The following is a 19,605-nucleotide window of genomic DNA, read 5'->3' on the forward strand; positions in this document are numbered from 1 at the left end:
CATTATTAGAATAATTCAAAGTTATCTGTCAAATCGTACACTTCAGCTTAATTATCAGAACTCCAGATCTGAAAGACTTCCTGTAAGAGCTGGTGTTCCTCAAGGCAGCATTTTGGGACCAATATTATACAATATTTTCACATCTGACTTACCTGAGTTACCTCAGGGATGTCAAAAATCTTTGTTTGCGGATGACACAGGCCTCTCCGCCAAAGGTCGAAGCCTGCGTGTCATCTGTAGTCGATTGCAAAAAAGTTTGGATATTTTTTCTTCATACTTGCAAAAATGGAAGATTTCTCCTAATGCTTCCAAAACTCAACTAATAATATTCCCACATAAACCAAAAGCTCTTTATTTGAAACCTTCAAGTAGACATGTTGTCACGATGAGAGGGGTTCCAATAAATTGGTCAGATGAAGTTAAGTATCTAGGGTTCATGCTGGATAAGAATTTAACTTTCAAAAATCACATTGAGGGCATTCAAGCCAAATGTAATAAATATGTAAAATGTCTCTATCCCCTTATTAATAGAAAATCAAAACTTTGTCTTAAGAACAAGTTTTTGATATTCAAACAAATATTCAGGCCATCCATGTTGTATGTTGTACCAATATGGACTAGATGTTGTAATACCAGGAAGAAAGCTCTGCAGAGAATTCAAAATAAAATTTTGAAAATGATTCTGAGGCTTCCTCCCTGGTATAGTACCAATGAGTTACATAGAATATCCAATGTTGAAACATTGGAACAAATGTCAAATAAAATAATAAATAATTTCAGGCAAACATCGTTACAATCTTCTATTGCCACGATTAATGCGTTATATGTTTAGGTTAAGTTAGGTTAAGTATATTTAAAGCGTTTTTTTCTCTTATAAGCAGGTGAAATCAACTCACCTGTAAAAAAATCTGAACTGCTACGGCAAATGAAATGTTATATGTTGTTAACAAAATGTTAATAAAATCTTAAATTTGATTTACCAAATTTGGATGATAGTGTTGTCTAATAACACAGAACACCTAGATATAAGAAATGAATGTAATGTTTGGAATGATACTAATAAAGAAATTAAAAAAAGGGGTATATGGTCCAATACGCACTGATGGGGTAAAATGGCTCGCCTCATTAAATCATTCCTAGAACGTTTCAATTTGTATTCTTTGCAAACGATGCTGAAATATATTTACCCAAGAGTTGCCGCTACAACCGTTGAACATAAACTCATAGATTTTTCCTTAATTTCCCGGTGAAATTCAACATTTTTCACTTTTTTGCCTAAGTATTAAGGTTTTCCGATGATTTCATTAACGAATAAGCATTTCCATGCCACAGAGCAAACTCATGGAGAAACTTTGTTGCTTACTTTTCGTTCTCCATACTAAATGGCATTCTACCCCATCTAGTCGGTCATTTTTAACCACCCCCATTTGTCAACTAACTTTTCTACACGATTAAAACCGTAAAAAGCTCAAATTTGGTAAATGTGTTCATGGTGGTAGCTAGCAAATGTTGTAAGGTTACTGTTAAGACTTCGAATGGCTTTGAAATATGGATCTTATTAGGAGAAAACGACACGAATCCATATGTTGGCATTTTGGACCATTTTACCCTATTAATTTTAACCCCTCTACCGGCAGCTTCAATTATTACCGCTAAAAAAATATTCATATCGCGATAACGTTTTTGTTTCTCAATAATTTTGTAGAATTTTTTCACAAGCTCTCAAAAAACTCTTCTAGTTTTAGAATATGTGCTGCTTTTGATAATTGGTCATCTGAATCCGGAGATATTTCGAAATTGCTTGGGGGGCCGACGCGTAGCCATAACACACGTAAATATCTCAGGCTTCAGAATTTTTATCGTATTCGGATGTTCACTCCTCGGAATGATACATTAATGCGAATATGTTGTGAAAAAAACGAAGCAATTTGGTGCAGCCGTCTTTGAGTAATGAGCATTTATGTTTCTATTACCACGCTAGCCAAATAAAGATCTTGAAAACTCTAAAAAACCTCATATCGTAATTTTCAAATTTCTCCTAGAATACTGATCCTATTTGTATGATGTTTTCAGAGTAGCTCCTTATTACCTGGTATTGTGTAGTACACATTTTATTTTTTTGATAAATTGATCAAAAACAATATGGCCACCAAAGACATTTTATATGGAAAATGTCGGTCTCCCAAGGAACATCAGAATATCTTTAAAACTAGATGGCCAATCATTAATATGGACACGGATTCTCAAACTAGAAGAGTTTTTTGAGATCTTTTGAAAAAATGGTGCAAAAATATCAAGAAACAAAATAGTTATCGCGATTTGAATATTTTTTTAGCTGTTAAAAATGAAGCTGCCGGTAGAGGGGCTAAAACCGGCAGAAGCTACCTTCAACTCTTAACCCATCATACTTAATCTATTCGTTCATACACTGCTTTTCATAACGGTATGACCACCAGTGCTGTAAGCATTCGACACTTTGCGCGACGTTCTTTTCATTGCCATGGTCAGTAGTCATTTTATTTCTTTGCATTCATCTCATACCTCACCTCTCACAGCACGAGGGGTAGAATGAACATCGAGAAACACAAAAAACTGTCCATTGAATGTAGTCTGACGCGATAACATTTGCATAAATCATAAATTTTGCATTGAATTCGGGTGTATCGGATCATAAACAACATGAATAATTTGATTTTGCTAGTTATGTCCAATGTGACACACATACAATGAAAACATCGCCTATTACGAAAAATTACTGAAACAAACAAAACCATAACGTTTTCTATCGAAGCTATCGTGCTCAGAGGCATGCAATCAAGCATGGGAAACACTCACTCAGTAATTGCGTTTCCCTCACTCGCTTCCCCGCACGGTCGAGAGCGAGAAAGTCGTTTTTTGAACCAAGCCGAACGTTTCCATTACCAGTGCCCATTCTGCTTCTTCGGCGAGCACTAAGCGAAACAAAAAACGACAACTGATTAAGTCGCTACCGATTCTGAAAGCCGAAAGCAGCCGAATGCAATATCGAATGATTGTTTACATTCTGATTCCGTTCGAGTGGCATTCGGGTTTAAGTGCTGATGAGCGTTCACTGACTGGCAATCCAAACCACGGAATGACTCGGTGAGTGGGAATCTGCTCAGTCAGTTCAATGCGTTCGGCGAATGTATGCTAAATGAAATGCGTTCACTCTTGCCTCTCAGATATAAATGTATTGGTATTCACTTCTTTTCGTGTTCCTTCCGATTCTCGCTTTTATACAATCGGTTTCGACACTTTCATACTACACTCCACCTAGTACGATTCACTGGGCTATCACTGAATTTTCGGTAGCAGCAGATTTTTGCTATTTTTTATCGGTGGCGTTCGGGCGAGTGACTGAATTTTCCCATGCTTGCATGCAATTGAAATTGTTTGATCACCAATACCTATCATCATATAACTATGTTAGTTTGCGTGGGCGGGCTGTAAAGAGCACAGCAGCAACGTTTCTGAAAAAAGGCTTAAGACCTCTTGTTGGGCCCTTCTCTAATGTTTGTCCAGATCCGAGTTGTTATTAGTCGCTGAATTCGGCAGAGTATCAGTGAAGGCGACGAACAATAAAAAGTTTTCCTCACTGGCTCGGGTCAACGCGACCATCGACGCTCTACTACCACCAACCAGCCAAGCACCTCGTCGCGATGAAAAATCTTTGCCCTTCCTTTCTACCTGCGTTTTCGTTGAACACGTTGAGCTTGAAGAGAACGGCAGACATCTAATAGAGAACCATGGGCCAATGGACCTGTGCACGAGTTCATTATTTGACATTTGAGCGGTGCTGTGTTATTTATGTGACCATGGCAACGAGTGAATACGGCATCGCTCAAACGTCAAATTAGTAAACTCGTGCATCGGTCCATGCACGAGTTCATTATTTGACATTTGAGCGGTGCCGTATTGTTTATGTAACCATGGCAACGAGTGAATACGGCACCGCTCAAACGTCAAATTAGTGAACTAGTGCATTAATTTATAGTAAATTTGGTTTTCATGTACAACTCAATAGTCCCTTGGATTGCATTTTAACTGCTTTTGTATTCTATAACTCGATACTTCCCTAACTCAATAGTCCTCCCACTGTATTTTTTATGAATCTGGATATAAATTTATTACTGAACATTTTGCGTATAAAACAGATCGATTTAGCGTTTTAAACAATGTGATTTATCATTTTTGCTAAAATTAAGTTGAGTTGCATTTTAATAGAAAAAGACATCGGAATCTTGCTCAAAATCATGTATATTGGATTACCTATTAATATAATAGGGTAACGTATAAAACTTGGACATGCATATAATTTGGACAGGCTGGTCGATCTATGCTCATTTCCAATGGGATGGTGAGAAGTATATGTACGGCATATCATGTATGGCATTATGAATACACTATGCTACTTATTAATGATGACCATTTTCATATAAATTCCAAATTGGCTTTAAAAATATCAAAATTGTAAATTGTATCAACAGAACATCTGTGAAACCTACGAATGCAAGAGGATGTGCATTTCATGAACATACATTAAATGCAATAATAGCGCTCAGAATTGGCATTCTAATATACACTAATATACACATCCAATAAGCGAAAAAATGCATAAGTCACATGTAAACTCTTAAAACTTTATGATATGACCGTCTATTTAAGAAACAATTGTATGGATAATGAGATAATGCCCATGTCCAAATTATATTTACATGATGGTGTCCGAAATGTATTACAGACAGGGCGCTTAAAATCGCTATTTTGGAAGTTAATGCTACAGTTTGTAAACTTTTTCTCTCCAGAAACTCAAAGTACCATGAGACATTAAGCATATAAGAAACAAAACGTAACACAATATTAATATCTAATGCAGTTAATCGATCGCTGTTTCCAGACATATCCTTAGCCTGTCCAAAATCCATAATTTATCCTACTATATATAATGCATATTGAAACACAATCCTAATTTGTTTGTTTTGACTGTTGATTCTAAGTACTGAATATTAGCAGTTCTAGCTAGTTCGACAGAAATTTGCTCCGGATTCCATTGAAACCCCGTCTTGGGGTTCGAAAGAAATCTGTCTCAGATTCCAATAGAAATTCGCCTTGAACTTTCAAAAGGAATTCGGCTTGGATAAGTTACATCTATATTTTAAAATAAGGCCGCCTCTGATTTTATTGAAAAATTTCCTATGATTTCAACTACCTCAGTATCCTTCTGTTTTGCTTATTATGTATAACATGAATTCGCCTCTGAATTTGAACAATCTGCCTCGTGTTTTTTTTTCTTAAATCTGACTCTAATTTCAACAAAAATCGGCCTCGAACATCAACGCAAATCTAGCATAAATTTCATCTGATTTTAAAAACGACGGCGCACTAGATTTAATCAGAAATTCACCATTGATATTGATAAAAAGCATCCTGCAACTTCAGCGGAAATTCGCTTCAGATTCAAGCTAAGTTCGATTAGAATTTCAACGGAGCTCAAATCTATTTTGTCAAACGTTTGTTATTATGTTGTAATTTACTTTTGGAAAACACATCTAAAATGAAAACACTTTCTCATTAAAGTACACGAGAGTATTCTTCTTCTTCTTTCTGATGTTACGTCCCGACTGGGACAGAGCCTACTTCTCAGCTTTGTGTTCTTATGAGCACCTTCATAGTTAAGAGCTTCTTTACCAATTGACCATTTTTGCATAAGTATATCGCGTGGAAAGCACAAAGATACTCTTTGCCCAGGGATGTCGAGAAACTTTCCGTCACGAAAAGATCCTCGACCGGTAGAAATCGAACCCACGACCCCCAGAATGCTCTTGCTCTTGCAGCTGCACGTTTACCACAACGGCAATCTGGGATCCCGTTGTCCAGAGTGTTTGACACAAATCGACGGTGCAACCGAATTCGAATCCCCCTTAAAACTTCCCTTTTGAAACTATCTGAAGTGCTTCCACTTGATCAAAATCAGAGCTGGCAAACGATTTGCACTTACTTTGATTCCCCACATTGCCGCCGCCACTGCGCCGCCTTTCTTCGATGGCCATCGAGCCCTCTTCATCATACTTGGTTCTGTTCGAAGCTTTGGACCGATCAACTACAACTACAACAACAACCCACTTCACTCCGTCCATTCGAAATGTTCGTTGGTTCGTTGGTCCGTTGTCATGTGCCGTAAAATGTAGCAATCTCTTGACACTTCAATTACCCCGGCTTTCCCGTGTTATTTGGCCGCCGCCGCCATTCAATCGTCGCACTTTCAGTGGTCAATTGTTTTCGAGAATTAACAACTTGATTACTCTCTTGAGGGGGGGTTCCGGCTTGTGGAAAATTCAAGCGCTCATGTCGAATCCCCTCTCGAGAAAAAGACTTTCACCAATCACGCCTGGGCTCGATTCACTTTTCCTCTCGCCCCGAAATGCTTACACTTCTTAAAGTTTGAAACTATCCTCCGCTCGTTCCCGCCATTCGTCTTGATACTCTTAATCGACACCGCAATGATGAGAGACCCACTTGTGCGGTTCTCGCTGTGCCTCTTCTCGGATCAAATCTCGGATAATAGCACCTCACGTCGTCGACCAGTAACAACCAGCAAGCATCGTAGTGTCGTAAATTCGATTTCTTAATTGGCCACGACCACCCTTTACACTGAATCCTCCAGTTACGTCGATAGAATTTGTGTGCAATCAAATAAAAGATAGAAGATAGAATATAGAAGATAGAAGATAGAAGATAGAAGATAGAAGATAGAAGAAGATAGAAGATAGAAGATAGAAGATAGAAGATAGAAGAGAAGATAGAAGATAGAAGATAGAAGATAGAAGATAGAAGATAGAAGATAGAAGATAGAAGATAGAAGATAGAAGATAGAAGATAGAAGATAGAAGATAGAAGATAGAAGATAGAAGATAGAAGATAGAAGATAGAAGATAGAAGATAGAAGATAGAAGATAGAAGATAGAAGATAGAAGATAGAAGATAGAAGATAGAAGATAGAAGATAGAAGATAGAAGATAGAAGATAGAAGATAGAAGATAGAAGATAGAAGATAGAAGATAGAAGATAGAAGATAGAAGATAGAAGATAGAAGATAGAAGATAGAAGATAGAAGATAGAAGATAGAAGATAGAAGATAGAAGATAGAAGATAGAAGATAGAAGATAGAAGATAGAAGATAGAAGATAGAAGATAGAAGATAGAAGATAGAAGATAGAAGATAGAAGATAGAAGATAGAAGATAGAAGATAGAAGATAGAAGATAGAAGATAGAAGATAGAAGATAGAAGATAGAAGATAGAAGATAGAAGATAGAAGATAGAAGATAGAAGATAGAAGATAGAAGCCATTTACGTAAATTCTATTGACGTATCCTGAACAGTTACATAAATGAAGCATTCAGTGTATCCCTCTTGGGACCATTTCCCATTTTAGTCACACTTTCAATATCGTTCACCAGATGGCGCCCGCGTGCGATTACTCTCCCCCTTCTAAACCACAACCAATTCGGGCATTGAGAGGGATCCCGTGTCAAATGTGGAGGGCAATGTCGCGGGAATGGTCCCCTCAAATGGTTGGAAAGTGTAATTTTTGGCGTCTTAATGCAATTTAGGCTCGGTTTCCTATCGTCGCTCACCATCATCATCGCCATCATTGTTCGCCACCGTGTATGATTAGGTTAGCCATTGAACAGTGGCTCCCAAACGGAATCCGAACCCCAAATTATCCGCTTTCGAAGTCAACGCCCCTCATGAATTTTTCACTAATTAGGGCGCCAATCAAACTTTCAATTATTCCCACCGTTTGCATTGCACAGATTTAGAACCACTGCTCCCCACAGCAGAGGCGATGCGGTACCGGACTATAATTACCATTAGGGTGCCTTTCTTGCCTCGAATTGAACCGTTTCAATAGACCCCTCCATCAGCAGTGGGGCCTATATGGAGAAAGGCTCAATTTCAACCTTCCAAACGCGGCTTAATCTTCTTGGGAATCGAATTGATATTGCACTTTCTCCTGCCGTTTTAATCCCCCCCAGTTATCAGCGAGAGGCGCGGGGCCCAGTTAGCCGTAGCGGTAAACGCGCAGCCAATCAGCAAGACCAAGCTGAGGGTCGTGGGTTCGAATCCCACCGGTCGAGGATCTTTTCGGGTTGGAAATTTTCTCGACTTCCCAGGGCATAAAGTATCTTCGTACCTGCCACACGATATACGCATGCAAAAATGGTCATTGGCACAGTAAGCTCTCAGTTAATAACTGTGGAAGTGCTCTTAAGAACACTAAGCTGAGAAAAGCAGGTTCTGTTCCAGTGGGGACGTAATGCCAGAAAGAAGAAGAAGAAGGTTAGCAGCGAGAGGAGAGGTGTGACGACCTGCTATGTGGATCAATCAATCAGCCAGGCGCGGGTCCGTGTCAAATCCGCGCCGCCGTGCAAGAATCGCGAGGCGAAAGAAAAAGGCCGACCATTATCGCGGACAGAGGCGCGCGCGCGCACACTTTGGTTGATTTAAGCGGGCGCGGAGATTTTGTGCGCCTTTCAAGTCCCGCGGTCAATCTTGCTGAATGCTCCACCCGAAGTATGCGGAAGATTTGCGGGTGCGAATCGAGGAAATCGAGCCTTCTTCTGGGGAGTAGTTACCGATTGATGCACAGTGGTTGCGAATGTCGGCCAAAACCTCAAAATTTCATTGAAATGCAAAAAATTTTGTATTTTTGCTTAATTTTTGAGTACATTTGACATACTTTTTGCCATTTTCAAGCATTATGAACTATCATTGACAACTGTGTCGTTTTGGACTAATAATTAGGATATTGGAATAATTAGGAAAATGATCTATCTAACATTGAGAGACTCTCTTTGTTTAATTTCTTCTTAATCAATAACTAAGCTACATTAACTTCTTCTGTTGCGTATGAAACGCTAGCCAAGGACATTGTCTTTTGATCTGTAGTGAAAAACTTCCCATTGCATTGTTATAATCGAAAGAGATCGAGGTATGAAAGAATCGCTCATTTTTGCCTAGATCCTTTTGAAAAGTGACGCGAGAATTCGTGGAAAATACTATCGTTCGAAAAAAAAAAAACTTTGTTTTCTAAGGCTTTGGAACACCGTGCGACCAATTTGAGACTGATTGAGGGTGCAATGAGGGTCTAGCAGCAAAATCGCATGGAAGCGAGGAAGAAGAAGGCTGGGAAGAAGAAGGCTGGGAAGAAGAAGATGACAGCGAAAACGGCCAAGTTAACGCGAAGAGTCGGAGCTCTGTGAGTGAAGAGGCGAGAAAAAAATCAACAACACCTTTCGATGCTCGCCGCCGACATACAACGATTATTGGGATTGATGATTGGAGGTTTTTTGCTTCGATTTCGTGGGAGAGAGGGTCAGGGAGAGGATGGAGGGGATTTGTTTTTAGACTTGGATGGAATTCTTGAGTGTTAGGATTGTTTCATTTCACCAAACCACTTTAGGTCGTTCGTTTTGTTTGATGGATAATTATTAATCCGGTGAGGAACTGTGAAGGGTTCCTTTTCGTAATCTGGACAGATTTTCATATCCGGAACTCGGACAGGTTTCCCACATTTGGATTGAAACCGTTCCTGGATCCGAGCAATTTGATGAGTGCACGGCATTCGCTAAGATTTCACATGGAAAGAATTACCTTCTGGGATCCGGAGAGGATTTCCTTCAAAAAACCGGAGAGGAGTCCTTATTCGGAATCCGATTCAATGAGGAATCCGGACAGAAATCCCATTTCAGAATCAGGACAGGATTGCCTTTACAGAATCCGGACAGGATATTCTTTCCGCAATTCGAACAGAGTTTTTCGCGGAAACTGGACAGAATTTACTTCTCGATATACAGACAGAATGGCAGATAAAATTGCATTTCCGGAATACAAATGTAATTCATGTTTTTGCGTAGGATTTCCATTTTAAAATCCGAAAAGTAAGGCAAGGCAGAGTGTCCGTTTTGCAAATGAGAGTTTCTGTTAAAATCCGAGTAATCCTCATTACAGAGACAGCGTCTGCTTCTTAGCTTAGTATTCTAAGAGCTCTTCCACTGTTATCAACTAAGAGCTTTCTCTACCAAAATCATTTTCGAAGTCACATACCGTGTGACAGGTGTAATATGCCCAGAGAAGTTAAGGTAATTTCCATCACGAAAAGATTCTGGACCGACTGGGATCAGAAACTAGATAGTAGAACTGATGAGAAAGTACTAAAGCTTTCAGGCAGCGTATTCACTTTTTCGCAAGACAATGTCTTTGGCAAGTATGTTACTCGCAACAAAAGAGGTTAATATGGCTATGTTATTGATTAAAGAGAAAGTAAACAAAGGGAGCCTCTCAATGCTAGATAGGTCCTTTTGAAAAGATTCGCGAGAATTCACGAATCTCACACTTGAAATTTTCATGCAATATCATGCAATTACGCTCATGCTGACAGAAACGCTTCAGTAATAAAACTCGTCGAAATCTCGTCGAAACTCAATGTTGTTGGAAACTTTCGAAAGATTTGTTATTATTTTACCAAACGAGCAAAGAATTACTATTTTGTGTGAGAAAACTGCGGAAATGTAAGACAATGAAAAATATTAAGCATGGGATATGAGAATTTGAGGTTTTCCCAAACCATCTCTATCAGATTTTTACGTATTTTGCAAGTACATGTGGTGTTATGGCTAACAACATGCCACCGGGGTGCATCATACTCATACTACACCAGTCGATCAACATGCTTCAAGTTGAGGTCACAAACACTACACAAATTTGCCACCAAACTGACAGCAATCTACTCACCTGTAAGCTCTCTTCGGATAGAACATACTTGAAACAAAACAAAAATCATTATAAACCTATTATTGTTCAATTGAAACATTCACTCATCATCGAGATCAAGATTCCCTGAAGTGAGGTTCAGTAATCTAAGCAGTCGGTGGGTGCGAGGTGAAGTCAGCTGCGGGGAAAGTGGAAGTGACAGCTGACGAGCTGGCGGGTTTGTTTACTCTGGTCAGCGTTATGGACTCTACCGTTTCTAAGGGGTTGTTAGGGGTTGTTGACTTCAACATACACGGTAAATTGAAAATTTTCCTGCGTCAATGGACCTTTGTATTGCGACTTGGGCGTCTTTTATGTAAAAATACGTTTATTGCGGTGTTAGAAACATTTAAGTGATAGATGTTTTTTTCAAGAACATTGGTGGACGAAACATGGAATATTCAGTGCTTGGTTCAGTGTTGTTATAAGCTACAAAAGTCGGTGAAGGAATGCCGAAAATATGTACTGTGTGTGGAAAAAGCACTTTCTTCGCTTTGCAACGCCATGCACCCGAAATACATGAATTATAAAGAAAACAGTGAAATTGAAACAAAAACTGGTGAACGTATGTGCCACCATGTGGAAGGGAGAGATACTTTGATCAAGATCATTCCTGAGCGCAACATTGTTATTGTTCACGTTTCTTGCATTGTCAGTTCCAGAAGATTCAACCTATCAATTGTATAACAGTTACCTTTCAACAAATTATTGTATACAACAATACACTTCTAGAAAGTTCCATGCAAGTAATTAGGGAAGAGTGGAGTCTAAATAGGACACAATTACGTCGTACATATCAGTCTGGAATAAATCGTGAAGCGAAACGTATCTCTTTCGTAGGAATTATTTCCTACCGGATCGTATCCGCGGGTACATCTGGATTTCTATTTTTACTTCATTATAATATCAGTTTCATTTTATATAATTTCAGAATAAAATCTACTGCCTCTCAATGTTATCAATACATTTATATATTTCAGAAAACATTGAATGAATTCATATTAACAAGTTTATTTTTATGTCATTTCAGGTAATAATCAAGTTTCTACGCTTCTAGTGAGTAAAGTAATGATCTGAATCATAGTTCTTACATCTGTGAGCAAGTGGTCGTTCCCCCGATGTGTCCGGAAAAAAGGTCAACGACCTCTACTGAGTGACGTGCAGTAATATTCAAAAACCTTGCTAAAAGAGTTGAGGAAAAAATATTGATATTTGGCTACAGTGTAACGCACAGATTCCCAAACTTTTCGGAAGCACAACCCATCTTACCATCTAGTTCATTTTTCGTGACCCACAAGAGAAAAACAGTAAGATATAAGTGTCCTGCAGCACAAGGTTGTGGTTGACTGTTTCTCTAGAGTTCAATTGTTTGCTAATCATATGACATATATCAAAGTAGAGCAAAAGTAGATAGATTATCTATCAGAATGAATGTCCGAAAATTATTCAAATTTTCATTCTACAATATTAAAGTTTCTTAATGAATACCGAGAACTTCTTGAAGAATGTTTTGCAAACTGAACATAATTTGATTTTGGAAACATGTTGGAATTTCTTCGAGTATTATTTTGTACATTTCTGAATCCTTGGAACTTCCTGGAGAATAATACAGTCAACTTGAATATTATTTAAAAGGTACAAATTTTTTCGATAGGTTTTCATTCATCTACTTATACTTTAAATATTTTTTGAAATTTTTTTCGACAAACCAAAATTTTCGAATTTGTTGGAAAATTTTGAATATACACTAAGGTTTTTTTTTACACGGTCCCCCGTGCCGTGCAAAAAAATTCCGTGCAAAAAAAACCGTGCTAATTCTGGAATTTGTGTTAAAATAAACCGTGGTAATTCTAGAATCCGTGGAAAAAGTACCGTGTTAATTCTGAAATCCGTGTGAATAGGAAAAAAAGCCGTGTTAATTTCGAAATCCGTGTAAATAAGTAAAAAAACCGTGTTATTTCCGAATTTTGTGCAAAAAAAGTACCGTGTTAATTCCGAAAGGCGTGTAAAAAAAGCCGTGTAAAAATAAAGCGTGCAAAAAAAAACCGTGCAAAAAAGACTTTAGTGTACTTTTTATTTATTGGGGAAATATTTTAGCCAATATTAGCTCTTTAAAGTCGTGGGAAATACTGCAAATATAATTCATTTTATCAATCATTTTTTAAGAGTTTTCGACACTCTATCAGTCAAATAAAATGTTTTAATTTTGAATTATAGAAACTTTTTTATTTGGTATATCAATGGACATTCTTAATCATAGCAGATATTCAAACCAAATAAAATGAACACAGTTGTTAAAAAATCGCTGTTTGTTCGGTGTATATATAAAAACTCATCAAATAATAATGATTGGCTCGTGTTTAGGGATTCAGGAACCACAACATATTTGCTTCCTGCATTTTGACTTAACCAACTTTTTGCTTTGTGAAGTAGTTGACAAGATCCGAAGAAGTTCTGTTCTCAGCTTAGTGTTTTTATAAGCACTTCCACAGTTGTTAACTGAAATCTTTCTTTGCCGAAGTTGCCATTTTCGCATTCGTATATCGTGTGGCAGATACGATGATACTCTATGCCCAGGGAAGTCAAGGAAATTTCCATTGCGAAAAGATCCTGGACCGACCGAGATTCGAACCCAGACACCTTCAGCATGGCTTTGCTTTGTAACCGTGGACTGTAACCACTCGGCTAAGGAAACTATGGTGTAGCCAAATATTCTTTGTTTTAGATTTTGAAACTACAAATCGATTTTTCATCGAATCTTTATTACTTTATTAGAAGCTTCGGGATTCTTTTGCGTTTTTCAGAAATTTCACGTGACTCTCCAAAATATTTTTTTTATTGTCAATTTACTTATATTTTAATTTGTAGTTAATTTCGACATTGGACTCACAAGAGAGAGTGTCGATTGAACTGTTGTACACTAAGGTTTTTTTACACGGTTTTTTTTTTGCACGCTTTATTTTTACACGGATCTTTTTACACGCCTTTCGGAATTTACACGGTACTTTTTTGCACGGAATTCGGAATTCACGCGTTTTTTTTTCTTATTTACACGGATTTCGGAATTAACACGGTTTTTCTCTCATTTACACGGATTTCAGAATTAACACGGTACTTTTTCCATGGATTCCAAAATAAACACGGTTTATTTTTACACAAATTCCGGAATTAGCACGGTTTTGTTTTGCGCGGAATTTTTTTGCACGGCGCGGGGAACCGTGTAAAAAACCTTAGTGTACTAGAGCGCAAGGCCTAAATACACACTATTCTATGACCTAATCTTTTTTTAGATCTGATGCTACGTTATCTCCTTGCGTTCTCCAATTTTCGCCGACGAGCACGCACACTGGTGCAGATCGCTGTTTTCAACGGCCAAAACCTCTAGTACTTCGGATATGCATCCTGGTTTGGTGTCTTGGACAACGTTTTTTGGAATAATTTGTACTACATTTTGACTCATTCAGATTTAATCTAGATAAGTGAAAATTGATCTAGATAAGTTTTATCTTTTGATAGGAGCGTCCTAGCAAAAAACTTGCTTCTGCAAAGTTGTTTTATTGAGGCATTTTTGATATTTCTTCCGAAGACACTTACACTCTATCACTGACGTGGGTGACACTTTAGTAAAAACAGTCAAAAAATAGATTCCGACCATTTTTTCACATAAAAAATGGATAGAAATGTTTTGTCATTGAATTTTTAAAGCTTAACAGTAAAAAAATATTTGATAACAAGCTAGTAAAGCAGAATTTTTAGATTTATTGATATTTTTAGTGAAAACAGTCCGAAAATATTGTTTTACAAAATCCTGCATAACTCATGAACCGACAGATGACGGCAGTTAGTTTTTGTCCGCGACTAGTCAAGAACAGTCGAGCATTCGACACTGAAGAAGTCTGTAAGTCGCAGACAAAATAGGCCTATCTGTCAAGATAAGCAACATATTAGAATATAAAGATCTTTGCTCGCCTTACTAGTGATTTTAGTATTTTATTTGTTGCAAAAAGTGAAATGCTAAAGTTCAATTAGTAGTTTTTTTTCTCTTCAAGAACATAAGTTTCATTTTCGTGAAAAAACCGAAGTGGGGCTTAGTGGGGTTTTTTGCTAGTATAATTTTGGGATCGAAAAAAATATCAGTTATAACAGTATGTGATTTAAAATCTGCTTTGATATTTAGAGAATAATCAGACTTAGAAAAAAAAAACAATATGAACTTCTGAAAATCCAGACGTATTTTATTTATTTACATACTGCAATATGACTTTTATTCAACACAATACTACCACTCTAATAAAACTCTAAGGATAGTTAGATAGGTGGGTACCCATATGGTTCAAATTTTCTTGAATTCCGATTAAACACTTATTAGAACACCAGTTTGAAGATGACTTCTTCAAAATACTGTCAACATGAAATATGTTTCTGAAATACATTTTAATAATATAAACTAATGAATAGCTTATCTTATATAAGCACTTTTTAACATATTTTCATCAAATTTTTAAACCGTCACAACGAAAAAGCCCCACGTGGCCCCACTTGTCTTTCTTTGCGACAATGAAACTAATGTTCTTGACTAGTCGTATACAAAAAATAAGCTGCCGCCATCTGCCGCTTGATAAGTTATCCTGGATTTTGTAAAACACTATTTTTAAACTGTTTTAACTAAATTTATAATTAAATCTGAAAATTTTGCTAGTAGATGATGTAAATTTTCTTTGTTATAGTTAAGCTTTTAAGACTGGATGACAAAATTTTTTTTATTAATTTTTTGTATGAAAAAATGGTCAAAATCCATTTTTTGACAGTTTTCACTAAAGTGACATACACTGCCGTGAATCGCAAGTCAGTCCCATCTGCATTTTTGTCAAAATTGAGTTGAGTTCAGTTTTCAACATAACTTCCAATGCTCTTTCAGCTGCCTTAATGAGATAATAAGATTTGTTCGGAAAAAGTAGGAAAAACAGCAAGTCAAATTGTCCCATTATGAAAAGTAACCGCATATCAGTCCCACTACATTTTTCCGCACCGTGTAACACAAAAATGAACCGTTTTCTGATCATTTTTATATTTTTCTCGGAAAGATATCGTAGTGAAAAGCAAATTGTGAAAGTTTCATTGAGATTTGAACATGTTCCAATCCTCTGGAATTTTTTGAATATTCGTATGGAAAACGAGTTTGATAACTTCACACCCCATTTTCTCAATGCCTACTTTTTACAGATGGGACTGACTTGCGATTCACGGCAGTACAGTCTTCGGAAGAAATGTCAAAAATTCGGTTTTCGCTTATCTAGATCAAATCTAAATGAGTCAAAATGTAGTATAAATTATTCCAAAGTACTTTGTCGAGAACACAAAACCTCTAGTACTAGAGGTTTTGGCCGTCGAAAACAGCGATCTGCCCCAGTGTGGCACGTAGTGATGCTTTCTCAGTTCAAGAGGGGTCCATTTGTCATAGCCGTTTTCGTCGATTGCCGTGTTATCCGAGTGTAGTTGAGCGTTCGCTCAGAGAAGGGTCACATGTCAATCCGTTTTCAGGCGGCCGTGATGCTGAACGGATGGGTTCCTGTTGTTCTTGAGCTGACTGACGAAGTTTTTTGTTGAGGGGGCTGGGAATCAAACTCATGACCATCCGCTTATAAAGTGAACGTGTAGCAAACTACGCCACATTGCACCTACTGAGAATTATATCAGAATATTCTTAGGTTTGTTCTCGAACTTGTAAGGAATCCGCCAAAAAAATCTGCGATTACCGTCATAATTTTCCCCCAGAACTCCTCCACAAATTCATTCAAATGCTGAGCGTTTTTCATTATTTCACTCCTCTTGAAGACTGTTTAAAATCTTCATCGTATTTCAACATCATTTGAAACTTCAAAGAGTTTCATGAGAAATGTTTTTTTCAGTTCATGGATTCTGAGTTACCACAATTTCTCTGTCGACAGAAATTTTCGATATAAAATTGCAGCATTTGCCCAGTTCATATATGCCCCTTAAAATTGAAATATAAAATTTTATCTTCATACCTATCAAAATTCCGTGACCTGATTTCTAATAAAAAATCGTATACGGCAATTAAAGCTTGTTACGGACAGAAAACTGTTAAAAATATTCGGATTTATGACAGTATACTTAATTCAAAAGACTATTGTTTGTAGATTTCTCGCTGAACTTTTCAAAAGGACTTACGTAATGATGATAGATGCTCGCCTCTTTTTTCGATTATAACAGTGTAATACTGAATCTTTCGAGAAGTTTTTCACTATCGATCGCGTTTTAAACCAAAAACGCAATAGAAGAGGTTAATTTGCCTTAGTTATTGATAAGAAAGTGAACAAAGAGGGTATCTCAATGTTAAAAAGGTCCTTTTGAAAAGTTAAAATTGTTGTGTTATTGTTTATTTTGTAGTCGCAATTTCAATCACATTATTCACTAAAGTCATTTGTTTGTAGTGTGGTAGCTTTTAGCAATTAAGGCGAACCAAACCTACGTTCTTATAAAATTAACAAGGTAGCGTCTCATGAATTTGAAAAGAAATTTTCCTGGGATCAGATTTTTAAACCGATAGATCAAAGAAAGAATTCACATATTTCAAATGTTAGTGGAAATTTTAATATTTTTTTTTAATTCTACGCTTACGTACTCATTTTGTTCTTTGAAATGTAGGACTGTTACAAAAATATCTAATAAAAGCTATCAACTCTCTCAAATTATATCGCGCTCCAATGAGTGGTGACACCCATCCCACCTTCGAAATCAATGATACTCATCGCGCGTTTCGTTTAGCCGTTGTGATGATCGTCAAACGTGATTGCGAGTGAAGGGGCGCGCGCTCACGATGAATCGAATGATGCTCTTCTTTTCAACGACGCTTAGTAGAGCTAGAAGCGCCTTTCCTTCTACCCACCGCGCACCGCTTGCTCGTTTCAAGGGAGGGTAGAAGCACAATTTTTGATCATATCGCCAACTGTTGCCAAAGTGGATTATAAACCGTTTTGCATTGCAAATCAACATTTTACATTTCTAGACTACTTTTTCAAATCGACGTAAATAATCTATTTAAGAATAAAAAATGTAGTTTGACATATTTTTTCTTCACATGTATTACGTGTAAAGTTTTACATGCAAGCAGCATGCGCACAAATGTTGGGATTTTCCATAATTTTCCCCTTAAAAACTTAATGATACGATCATACACCGTTTTGTTCAATTACCCACGACGTTTTTGTACCAGTATAAGATTCACTCAAGTACTGTAGTTTTGATTCGTGGTTACGTCACTTTGTCTCTCCATATAACAGAGCGGTGAAAGTTGTGATTAGGTCGCTAAAATTGAAAATCTTACTTACGTCGTTTTGTGATCCCGAATATTAAACGTCATAATAGCAAAAATCGATTTTGTTCAGAGTGAAACGTGTGAAATTTCATCTGCGAAACACGTAAGATCGATGAATTAAGTTTGTTTACTCTTCTAGCTTACGACTGTTTGAATAAGTTTTCGAAATTGCAATACGGTGCTTCCCATATATTTAAAATAAAATCTCTCAGGCAGCCCAAAACCGGTGCTTCCACCCTAGGAAGTTTCGAATTTTTTTCCTTCCTCAAACCAGAGCAAACAGCAGAGAGCAGGCAAACTGTCGGCAAGGCTAGGCTAAGGCAAGACTAAACACTAACAGCGAACGAAAACATCTTGATTGGACCGTGGGTAAATTGGTGATTGGCGGGGTGCCGCCGTCCGTTTCGCCGTTTCGTCGTTTCGTTGCTCATCGCCTCGATTAGGTAGTTGGTGTTTTTGTTTTTCGTCAAACGGTTTGTATCAAATGCAACGGATCTAGGAGAGGGAGAGCGTGGGAGGCTAGGTAGAGTCCGGTGTCATGGTGGCCTTAGCACGAAATATAAATCAGTTCATCTAGTCATGTAGTTTCCACGGTACTTCATTGACCATTATTATATAAAAAAACATCGAACTGGTCTTAAAATAATTTGTTTATTTAGTAATTTCACTCCTCTGGAACTATTTAAAAAATATCGCTACATGCAATCTTGAGTTAGGCCGTTTTGAAGACGTAAACGCCAAAACTGTTGATTCCCGACTAGAGGCTTGTAACAGAAATATAATAAAATTTTATCAGAATATGATTTGCATATCATATTATGATATAATTTTGTTAGGCTCCGTCATCCATAGAACATAATAAAACAGAAATATAACATAATGTGTTTTATTTCCCTTTAAGATATTTTTTTGTTCATTTTTAACAACTTTATAACAAAATAAATAGTTATGCATTTCAATAATGTACAATATTATCGTATATCGAACAGTATTATAATTTTGATACTTTGTATTAAACATTATAACTTGGTTTGATATGTTTTTGATAGAATTAAAACACATTTTGTTATGTTTATGTTACTATTCATACACTTTTTGTTATAATTTTAGTTATTTTAACAACATCCTGCATCATGTTTGTAACAACCTATGATCGAAAAAAACTTATAACATAATAACATATGCTGATATAATTTTATTATGTACCCTTAGTCGGGTTTTATTAAAATTGCATTTTGTTTCAAAACCGAAAATTATTTTTCATTGTTTTCAGTGGCTTACAATCATTGAATCTTTTGGAATTTTACCATAACTAATTGTTTACTTGCTCAAACGTCATGAGGCATTGCGGAGCTAATATCGTTGTATAATTATAAATCAATACAATTCTTCAAAAACATCTCTATGTATCATGTTTTGGAAATCTTCACG

The 19,605-nt window shown here is 36.9% G+C and overlaps 1 protein-coding gene across 4 annotated transcripts in view; it reads left to right on the top strand.

Moving 5' to 3' along the window:
* The window catches only part of LOC5571211, a 579,023-nt gene that overhangs the window by 447,792 nt on the left and 111,626 nt on the right, over positions 1-19,605 (top strand). The window contains exon 2 of one of the 4 annotated variants that reach the window (XM_021853040.1): positions 11,866-11,970. The exons of the other annotated variants lie outside the window; for them this stretch is intronic. The gene's annotated coding sequence lies outside the window, so the exon portion shown is untranslated. The remainder of the gene's footprint in view (positions 1-11,865; positions 11,971-19,605) is intronic. 4 annotated transcript variants of the gene reach the window in all.

This window comes from Aedes aegypti, chromosome 3 (genome assembly GCF_002204515.2).
Source record: "Aedes aegypti strain LVP_AGWG chromosome 3, AaegL5.0 Primary Assembly, whole genome shotgun sequence".
NCBI classification, from domain to species: Eukaryota; Metazoa; Arthropoda; class Insecta; order Diptera; family Culicidae; genus Aedes; species Aedes aegypti.